This window comes from Dermochelys coriacea, chromosome 14 (genome assembly GCF_009764565.3).
Source record: "Dermochelys coriacea isolate rDerCor1 chromosome 14, rDerCor1.pri.v4, whole genome shotgun sequence".
NCBI lineage: Eukaryota > Metazoa > Chordata > Testudines > Dermochelyidae > Dermochelys > Dermochelys coriacea.
Window position 1 is genome coordinate 32,436,869 of NC_050081.1, and position 9,944 is coordinate 32,446,812.

General features: G+C 40.2%; 1 pseudogene; it reads right to left on the bottom strand.

Moving 5' to 3' along the window:
- Positions 1 to 2,016: 2,016 nt before the first annotated feature.
- LOC119843066 lies at positions 2,017 to 2,972 on the bottom strand (annotated as a pseudogene).
- Between the last annotated feature and the right edge of the window lie 6,972 nt (positions 2,973 to 9,944).

Here is a 9,944-nt window from a genome sequence, read left to right on the forward strand (position 1 = left end):
TTTATTTTATATTAAAGGCAAACAGCAACCGAAGAAGGAACATAAACAAAGTCTCCACGACAGAGAGCATAGTGTGTGTATCTCATTGGTAACAGTTTGTTTTAGAAGTAAGCACAAAATGGTAGCTGCCCCCAGGAGACTCCTAGCAATTTAGAGCCCAATTCAGTACAGTACTTGAGCACATGCTTAACTTGCAGGGTAATCTAGGGTGGTGGAGGATGGGGATAGGGGATTGTAAGGTCCCAAATTGTGCATGAAAAGATGGCAGAGATGAGAGGTTTATACTGGAGCAGATCAGGAGACAGATTTTGTCCCTGAGAGTCCCTGGCTCTTCCCTTGCCCCAAAAAAGAGGGAACATCAACCAGTTCTACAGTTAGAGCTAGATTCAGCAAAGGACTTTGGGTGCCTGAATCCCAGAATCAGGCCCCACTGCAATTCACAACCCTCCCACTCAGCTGCCGTCGAAGCCTGTAGATGTCACTTGCCATCAGCACCTAAATTTTTGCAGTGACCGTTCCCTACGTGCCGATGTTTCTGTCTCTGGCATGCACCCTTCTGCTCCACTCTAGGTGTCCGGATGCCTAAGCCTGAGTGCGGTGCATGAAGTGGGGGAAGAGAGACGTTCGTCTGCCGAATTCACCTGTGGGGCCTGGTCTGATAAACACGCTCAGAGGATGCTGAGCGGGCCCTGTTTGCAACTTGCCCTAAATGGAGAAGAGGAGCTCCCTCATCACTTTTAGACCAGTGGTTAGGTCACTCATCTGGGTTGTGGGAAACCCCAGGTTCAAAGTCCCCCCCTTTAATTGAAGGGGAGAAGAGATTTGCCACTTCTCAGGTGAGTGCCCCAACCACTGGGTTACAGCATATTCCAATATAAAACCCCTTCATCTCTCCAGATGAAGTGGTTCCACTGTGGCTAAATAATTAAAAAATGCAGTGGAGCAGGGGGACTGGATCCTGGGTCTCCTACCTCCCCAGGAGTGCTCTACCCACTAGACTAGAGCCATTCTTGTGCTTGTGTTTTCTCTCTCTCTATAGCCCAATGACATTTTCATTATTTTCCAAAGTAGTAGGCAAGCTTTGAGCCCTGAGCAAGTTTAAGTTTCCACAGGGTTTGGCAGCAGAATCCCAGAGGGGCCTTATTCTGGGATTTAGGCACCTAAGGTGGCAGTTAGGTGCCTAAATCTCTTTGTGAATCTAGCTCCTGGTTGGATTTAAAAAAGCATCTAAACAGTGTAGGGACCTTAACACCTTCAAACATCTGGCTCAAAGAGACAAAGCAATTTGCCCAAGATCACACACAAAGTCTGTGGAAGAGTAATACATTGAATCTGGGTTTCCCACTTCTGAAAGTAGGATGCTAATCACTGTACTGTCCTTCCAGCCAGCTGTTTGTGGGCAAATTAAAGTCTTTTTTGATTGTATGTTCTTCGGGGGCAAAGACTGTGGATAATACTTAGCAGAACGAGGCCCCAGTTCTGACTACAATCTTTGTTAGCTACCTCAATAATAAAGAAAAAACAACAACAGGTCTGGAAGTGAACTCAGTTCAATTTTTGAGAAAATGTTTCTGGGAAACAGTTTATGATATTCATCCTGATCAGCTGGGACTATAACATGGAATTCCCTTGACTGTTAAATCTGGGGGGTGGGAGTGGGTCATGGACCAGATCTGCAGCTAGTACAGGCAGTCCTCGGACTTAAGATGCAATTGGTTCCTAAAAATTGCATCTTAGGTCGAAATGTCATAACTTGGAACCTATTTTCCCATACATACAATGTTATGAATGGGGGAGTATCATAAAGTCGAAACCGGCATTGTAAAGTCGATTTTATGCTTCAATTTATAAATGTCGTAAGTGCCATTTGTCTTAAGCAAAGTGTAGTAAAGTCGAGGACTGCCTGCACAAACTTGCACAGCTCTATTGATTCAAATGAAGTTATGCCAGTTTACACCATCTGGGAATGCGGCCCAGTATTTTTCATTTTAAAATCCCTCATGCTCCCTTTTCCCTTTATCTCCTTCGAAAATCCATCATCTAGCGGCCATGGTCCTCAGGGCATCATTCACGTCATTGTTTCTCAGGGAGTAGACCAGGGGATTGAGCAATGGGATGACAAGGCAGTAGAGAAGGGAGAATATTTTGTTTAGGTTTATGGCTGAGTTGGCTTTTGGCACCATGTAGACCACGGCCAGAGTCCTGTAGAAAGTGCTGACCACAGTAAAGTGGGAGGTGCAGGTGGAGAAGGCCTTCTGCCTTCCAGTGCTGGAAGGGTTTTTTACTATCGCTGCTATGAGGAATGCATAGGATGTCAGGGTTAGCAAGAAGGGGATCAGGGTGGCTGAAGCTGATAGCAGCAATGATAATAAAGTGATCGGATGGATGTCACTGCATGACAGCTTTATCAGGGGCATGAAATCACAGAAGAAATGGTTGATTTCATTAGGGCCGCAGAAACATCGCCTGTAAATCTAGGCAACTAGCACTGGGTTGAAGAGGAAGTCACCCAGCCAAGAGCAGGATGCCAGCTTAATGCACACCCTCCCATTCATGAGGGCCATGTAACGCAGCGGGTTGCATATCACTAAATAGCAATTGTAAGTCATCACCGTTAGCAGTAAGATCTCTGTGGCAGTCTGGGAGCCAAAGATATAAAGCTGCATGAGAGAGGCACTGAAGGAGTTTGCCATGCCCTTCTCAGCCAGAAAACCTTGCAGCATTTTGGGGACTATGTTGGACGTATACCACATATCCAAGAAGGACAAGTTTCCCAGGAAGAAATACATGGGGGTGTGAAGGCCCTTGTCAACCAGAATAGTGACAATGATCCGGGTGTTCCCAGCCACGGTGGTGATGTATGTTAGGAGAACCAGCACAAAGGGACCCATCTGGAATGGGTTGAGGTTCCTAAACCCATAGAGGATGAATTCTGTAACGTCACTTTGATTTCTCCTCTCGACATCTGTCATGTGCATGGTGTCTAGAGAAAGCACAGAGCATAAATCAAGCACAGATAGACAATAAACCGAAAGATTCTGGGACTAGATCCAGCCTTTCAAATGCAGTCCTATGTCAATAAATGGCTTTCATCCCTATGGTTGCAAAACCAAACACCATCTACTGAAAGAAGATTGACCACCACCAACGAATTGAGAGAAATGGGATGTCTTACTGCCTGAATTAGATTAATCATGGAGGTATTCAAGGAAAGATGGACCAAATGGAATGAAATGATAGGAACAATCACTCATGTAACTGTCACACAAACATTGGATGGGATTTTCCAAAGCTGCCTAGGGGATTAGGATGCCAAATTCCCATTAATTTTAATGGGAACTGAGCATCTGAGTCTATTAGGGCAATTTGAATATTCCCATCTCTATGTTTACCTGCTGTGGGCATATGGGAGTTTGGCATGCAACTCCCATTAAACTACAAAAATCCCACCTGTAATTCACTGAGTATTACAATCTTTACTGTCTCAGTTTTGCTGGTTCGCCAGACCTTCTTATTAGTTTCCAGCTGCTCTGAATATTTATGTAAGAATATAATTTGAACTGTTAACAATTCTCCTTAACTTAAATAAAAAATTTGAGGTCAGATTTCCAAAAGGTATTTAGGTATCTAAAGATGCAGATAGTTGCCTAGTGGGATTGGCAACAGCACCTAAGCAGTTTAAGTACCTAACTCCTATTGGAACCAATGGGAGTTAGGTGCATAGGTGCTTTTGAAAATCTCGGTAGGTGCCTATTTGCATCTTTAGGAGCCTAAAAACATTAAAAAACCTGGCCCCTAGTAACTAAATTTAGTTCAGCTCTGAAAAGGAACTGTTTTAAAATGACCCCTTTTCACACCACAAATGAAGCGAGAAAGATGAGGCTCTGTTGCGTGCTGATGAAGACTCACCAAACTGAAATTGTTACGGCTTTTAGCATTTCAGAGACTGAGGCAAAACAGCCTCTGATGTACAGCCCACCCAAGTGTGTGGGGGAGGCAGTGGGGGGGCACAGCTTTAAAATTAAGAAGTATCAGAAGAGTTAAATCAGTGAAAGAAAGAGGGATTCCAACTGGCTTTCCAGTTGAGATGTTGGGTTTAAGAATTGGACAGGAGGAGGCAAAGAGAATTTTTTTAAAAACCTTTGATCTGATCCCTTGCTCCCTAAAGCTCTGGGAAGAGGAGTAAAAAATCCAGAGCTACATCCAAGAGCTACTCCAAATTCCATGGCTGAGCATGGTGGGCTGCATGGCACAGCTTTGTGTCAGGGCACCCAGGACTTTTTATTTTTGTGCCAATTCAAATAAACAAATAAAAAAATAAAGAATAGTGAAACATCAGCATTAAACACAGGGCAAGACCCTGAGCTGGTGAAAATCACCACTGCTCCCTTGTACTGTAACTGGAGCTGCACAGGGTTATACTAAATCTGTGCAACGGAGGAGGTCCAACTAGACAATCATCACAGTCCCGGCTGGCCTTAAAAATCTATGAATGTATGAAAATCACAAGATCAAATAATTTAACTTTTCCTGCCCCTTTCCATTTCCGCGAGTTTTCTGCATGTAACGCTTAGTTTCTGTTAATTTTCTTTAAAATAAAATAAAAAAGAAATAAGCCTGTGGGGAAGCTGGAGAAATTCAGCCCAAGGAATTCAGGTGCCCAGACCAGTGAAATTTGGATGCCTAACTCTCTTAGTTTCCTCTGAAAACCCCTTCCCAAAACACCCCAGTCAAACATATCTCTATCAACACTTATCTCTCAATTAGAAGCTACTTGGTGGAAAATCTGTTCTGGGTGAGACTGAGGAGCAGTGTCCAGCGCTGGTGGAGGGATGATGTGGACTCTAAATAGGAGAAAAAATGGCAGATGGATCAGAGACGATCGTAATTGCAGTTTGTGTTATCCTCAGATGTCTAGAGAGTAGGTGAAATGTTCAAAAGAACCGAAAGATTTTCAAAGGTATTTAGGAGCCTAGAGATGCAGATAGGCACCTTGGAAATAACAGCCATCATCAGTTATTTTGTTCACTCTCTTTGTGCGAAGGTTAATTATGATACAAAGTGCAATGTATTGGAGAATTAGGGCCCTTATAGCTAGACAATGTAGATAAAACGGAAATTACTGTTAAACACCACAGATGTGAGGAGTTGCTCCCAGGACTGAAGAAATCTTGTTCTATTTAATGTTATCCTAAGATTGACAGATTTCTGCCCATCCTCCCCCCAATAACTTGAATCAACATGTACTGGAGACAGACATTCTTATTCTCTATAATTAACCGATATTTGGACTCTGTACTGTTCCCACTGATGTCCATTACAAAACTCCCATTGACTTCAGCATGAGTAGGACTGGACTAATTTTCTCTAGAAAATATAGTTTAAGATCAAGTGTGCTGGGCCAGATTTTTCACACCAACATAGCAGCACAGATACTGAAGGTGGTGGTATGACAGACTGATAGAGATAGATAGATAGATAGATAGATAGATAGATAGATAGATAGATAGATAGATAGATAGATAGATAGATAGATAGATAGATAGCGGGAGGGGGGTCCGTAGCTGGTATAAATCAGTGTAGTTCTTGTGAAGTCAATGGAGTTACACTGATCTACACCAGCTGAGGATCTAGCCACAGGATTAACTCATTTGAAGTTCATTGTTGTTATACTATTTACTATAACAATTGTAATATGACCTATATATGATAATATATAATATTATACAGTTCCTTCTTCTAAGAAGAATATTTTCCACTATGTATCAGGCACTTTCCAAACACTTAAGAAGGACAATCCCTGCTTCGAGGACCTCCCAGTTTAAGGACAGACAAGCAGACAGAGGTCAGGTGAAGGGGAATAACCAGAGACAACATATATACAATTTACACTCATTTATGTAGCTATATCAGCAAGATTCAGCAAAAACAGAGTGGCAAGACTGGGTGTTTAAGAGCGACTCACACATGGAGAGTGTAGGAATAGCTCAGGGAGGCTGAACTATGAATAGGTAGCTGCATGGAAGATGACATGGAGGTGACTGGGTGAGAATCTGACAAGACGGAGAGTGAGGCTGGATGCATTAGTGGAGGGGACGGGAGGATCGACAGAGAGAAGATCAGTAAGGAGAGGCAGAGCTGTGTAGAGCTTTGAAGGTAGACACGAGAAGCTTAAATATGATACAATATTGGTTGGAAAGCCAACATAAGGCTTCAAAAGAGAATTACATGATCAAAGTGATGGGAAAAAAGAGGAGTTTAGCAGCAGCATTTTGTGGGGACTGAAGGGGGTCAGTGTGTGTGTCTGGGAAGTCAGAGAGGAAGGTATTGAAGTGATGAAGAATGAAGTTATACTAATGTAAAACTGGTGAAATTAAGATCAGAATTACAGTCCATTATAATTCAGTAAATCATCTATAGAGTTGTATTTTGCATTGGTTCCTCAGTTAGACAATTTCAGATCAGATTCTAGAAAGAAGCCAATGAAGTTACTCCACCTTGACACTGGTCTAAAGTTGGGCACATAAAACGCAAGGAACTCAAAATTCTAGGCCACTTCAGAAAATGTTAACTTTTTAATATTGGCACTTTTGCAGTAATTTCCTTCTTGCATATCTCACATGATGCAATATAATATAAATAGCATGCACTTATCTGACCAATCCCAGGCAGGTTTCAGGGGGTTGGCATCATTGAGTCACTTTCCTCTCCTATTTTATTACAGGTATGAATACCAGTAGCCAATCTTTTATGAGATCTAATTTCATTGAACAAATAGATCCAATTGAAATCAGAGCTAGTTCCAGGTATGAGAACCAAAATGTATTCCATCCCTATTGGAGGTTACTGTTACCAAACAGTTATCTCTGAGAGAGAGAAGTCTGACACTCTGGTGTGCAGATGAGTCATGTTATGACAACGTGTGTGGTTTTCAGGATTCGCTCTTTATACTTGAAATCACAGCATTTGAGGACAGAGACCCTGAATCGCTCAGAGCTTTGGATCTCAGATGGGCTCATTAAATCATCTTTATATCTCATGGGATCTGGAAAGAATCATTCCTTGTTGTATTGACCTCTAATGTTTTTTAAGAACTCACATGTTTTCTTTGTCTCTTTTCCAAACCTTTTCCACACACAGAAATAGCACTGGGTTTAACTTAAATTGTAGTTTTTAAACTGAGGCCTCTCGAGACACGAATGTGCACCATTTTAATTAAACCAGTTTAGTTTAACTGGTGCAAACCCCAGTGTGGACACACTTATTGCAGGCTATGAGTGGCTTATTCATAAATGAATAGATTGTAAGGCCAGAAGGGCCCATTAGTAAATCAACTATGACCTCCTGAAGAACACAGGGCAAAGACCTAGTGATTCCTATATCAATTTTGTATGAGCTAGAACATATGTTTTAGAAAGACAAGAAATCAGTCTTGATTTAAAGACTCCAAGCTATGGAGAATTCACCACATCTCTAGATAAGTTGTTACAATAATTAACTACGCTCATTTTTTAAAAAATTGCCTTATGGTAAGAACTTGAACCAGCATCCCCAACAATCCTCGTGATGGACCTAACCACCATTGGCTACTCTAGGTTCTTGTTTGTGGTGTGAGAAACATTATCATCAGAACTGACACATTTCAGTGACAAGTTTTGATTTTGATGAGTCAGTATTTTACTACCGGAAAAAAGTTTTTCAGAAACATTCCTGACCAGCTGTACTCTTAACCTTCTCTTGGATAAACTAAATACATGGAACTTCTTAAATCTCTCACTCTAAGGCAGGTTTTCTGGACCTTGAAATAGTCTCATAGCTCTTTTCTGAACACTTTTCATTTTTTTAGCTTAAATTTGTTTCTAATTGACTCAAACTAAACCAAAACAAGCCACTCTTAAAAGAAAATAAGAGTGTTGAAAAATGGGGTTTGCATTGCTTGAAATAAATCAGATTGAATTTCCAATCCAGTGCAACTCTCCATGTAGACAAGTCCTGATCCTAAATGGCTGCAAATCCCTGTGTGGAGAAGGCCTTTACTACACACAAAAGGTGTACCACTTTAACTGTGGGCTCAGCAATACGGGCATAAATGTGGAGAAGTCAATGATTGAAATTTTTGAAGCTGCCTAAGGAATTTAGAAGCCCAGCTCTCCAAACTGATGGGAATTGAGAAATGCAAATTTTCTAGAGGCCTCTGAAAAATCTCAGCATTCTGCATGCAAAGGATGAAATGATACAAGCAAATATTGGAATATCATATATGAGACTTTGGAAATACAGAACAATCACCCACTATGAACTTCGCATTCCTCATCATGTCACAACAGGTTTTGACAAACACAAAAAATCTATCCAGCTGGTCAGAACATGTTTTTGTTTTTTTCCCCAGGGAAAATTTTGACTGTTTGACAAAAAAAAATTGACACCCCCCCAACCAATTATTTTCAACAATCAAAATCTAAAATATTCCAGCTGAAAACTAAACAATTTTTGTCCAAAACTGCTGAAAACTAAAATATTTTCAGACAAAAACCACCACCCTGCAAAATTTTTGGTTTTTTGATTTGGGGTTTTCAGTTTTCTGATGAAAAATCAATAATTTGCAAGGGAAGCATATACTTTCCATGAAAAATTTCATTTAATCAAACTCCCAATTCTCTGAAAAAAGTTTTTATGGAAAATTTTTGACCAGCCCTAATAATCTGGTTTGTCTGATTAAATTAATTATCCATGTCTAGAATGTGGCACCTTCGAGACTAACAAATGTATTTGAGCATAAGCTTTCGTGAGCTACAGCTCACTTCATCGGATGAACTGAGCTGTAACTCACAAAGGCTTATGCTCAAATACATTTGTTAATCTCGAAGGTGCCACAAGTACTCCTTTTCTTTTTGCAAATACAGACTAACATGGCTGCTACTCTGAAACATGTCTAGAATGTTCTTCATAGTCACATCTTTGCATTTCACTAAGGTGTAATAGAGATGGTTGGAAAATATTGATCAAATGAGATTTGGATTAGAAACAGGGTGAGGGTGGAAATCATGAACATTTTAATGATTTTCCACCCCCATTTTCAGACCAGATCCATTGTGTACATCAAAGGAGCCTTGGAAAGTTTCATTCATTAATGTCTGTAGAAATAGATGCGAGAGATGTTGATGGATGTAATTATTTGCAAAATAAACTCCACTTAAAATACAGAAGGAAGAAGGAAGCCATATCATTGTCTATTTTTGTTGCTTTAATAAACAAAATTACAAACAAATTGAAGGTGTATGTCAATAGGCAGAATTTTGGACCTTATGTTAAAGCAAAAACATTGCTTTGACAAGCAGACATGAAGCACTGTGGTGTAAGTCAGTGGAACTCTACTGAAGTCAAAGGACAATGTACAGTAGGATCTACATCTGTGATTATTACATCTAGTTGGAAAACTAGGATTTTTGCCATGACAATTTTTACAGGAAAAATTCCCATTTGACAAATTCTACCAGAAAATTCCAGTCTGGGAAATTCTGAAAATGTGGGAAAGATTTTTTGTCATCCTCCTTCTCATACTTCTTACCATTTCCCCAAATTTTCCAGTTGGGAAAAGTGAAAGTGCTATTTATGTGCTCAATTTAAGTGAGCTGTAGCTCACGAAAGCTTATGCTCAAATAAATTTGTTAGTCTCTAAGGTGCCACAAGTACTCCTTTTCAATTTACTTAAGTAACTTTTGCAAGTTGGAAAACAGACAAGAAGTGCAGAAAATCCCACAATTTTGAAACAAATAATTTCAAAAATACCAACAAATTTTGAGATTATTTTATTTGCAGAAATATTTCATTTTCACTGAAATTGTTTCTTTTCCAGACTTTTAACACAATATTTTTCTCCTGAAAAAAAAAAAAGAAAGTAAAATAATTTTTAATAAAACCCTATTTTCCATTGCAAATTTGGG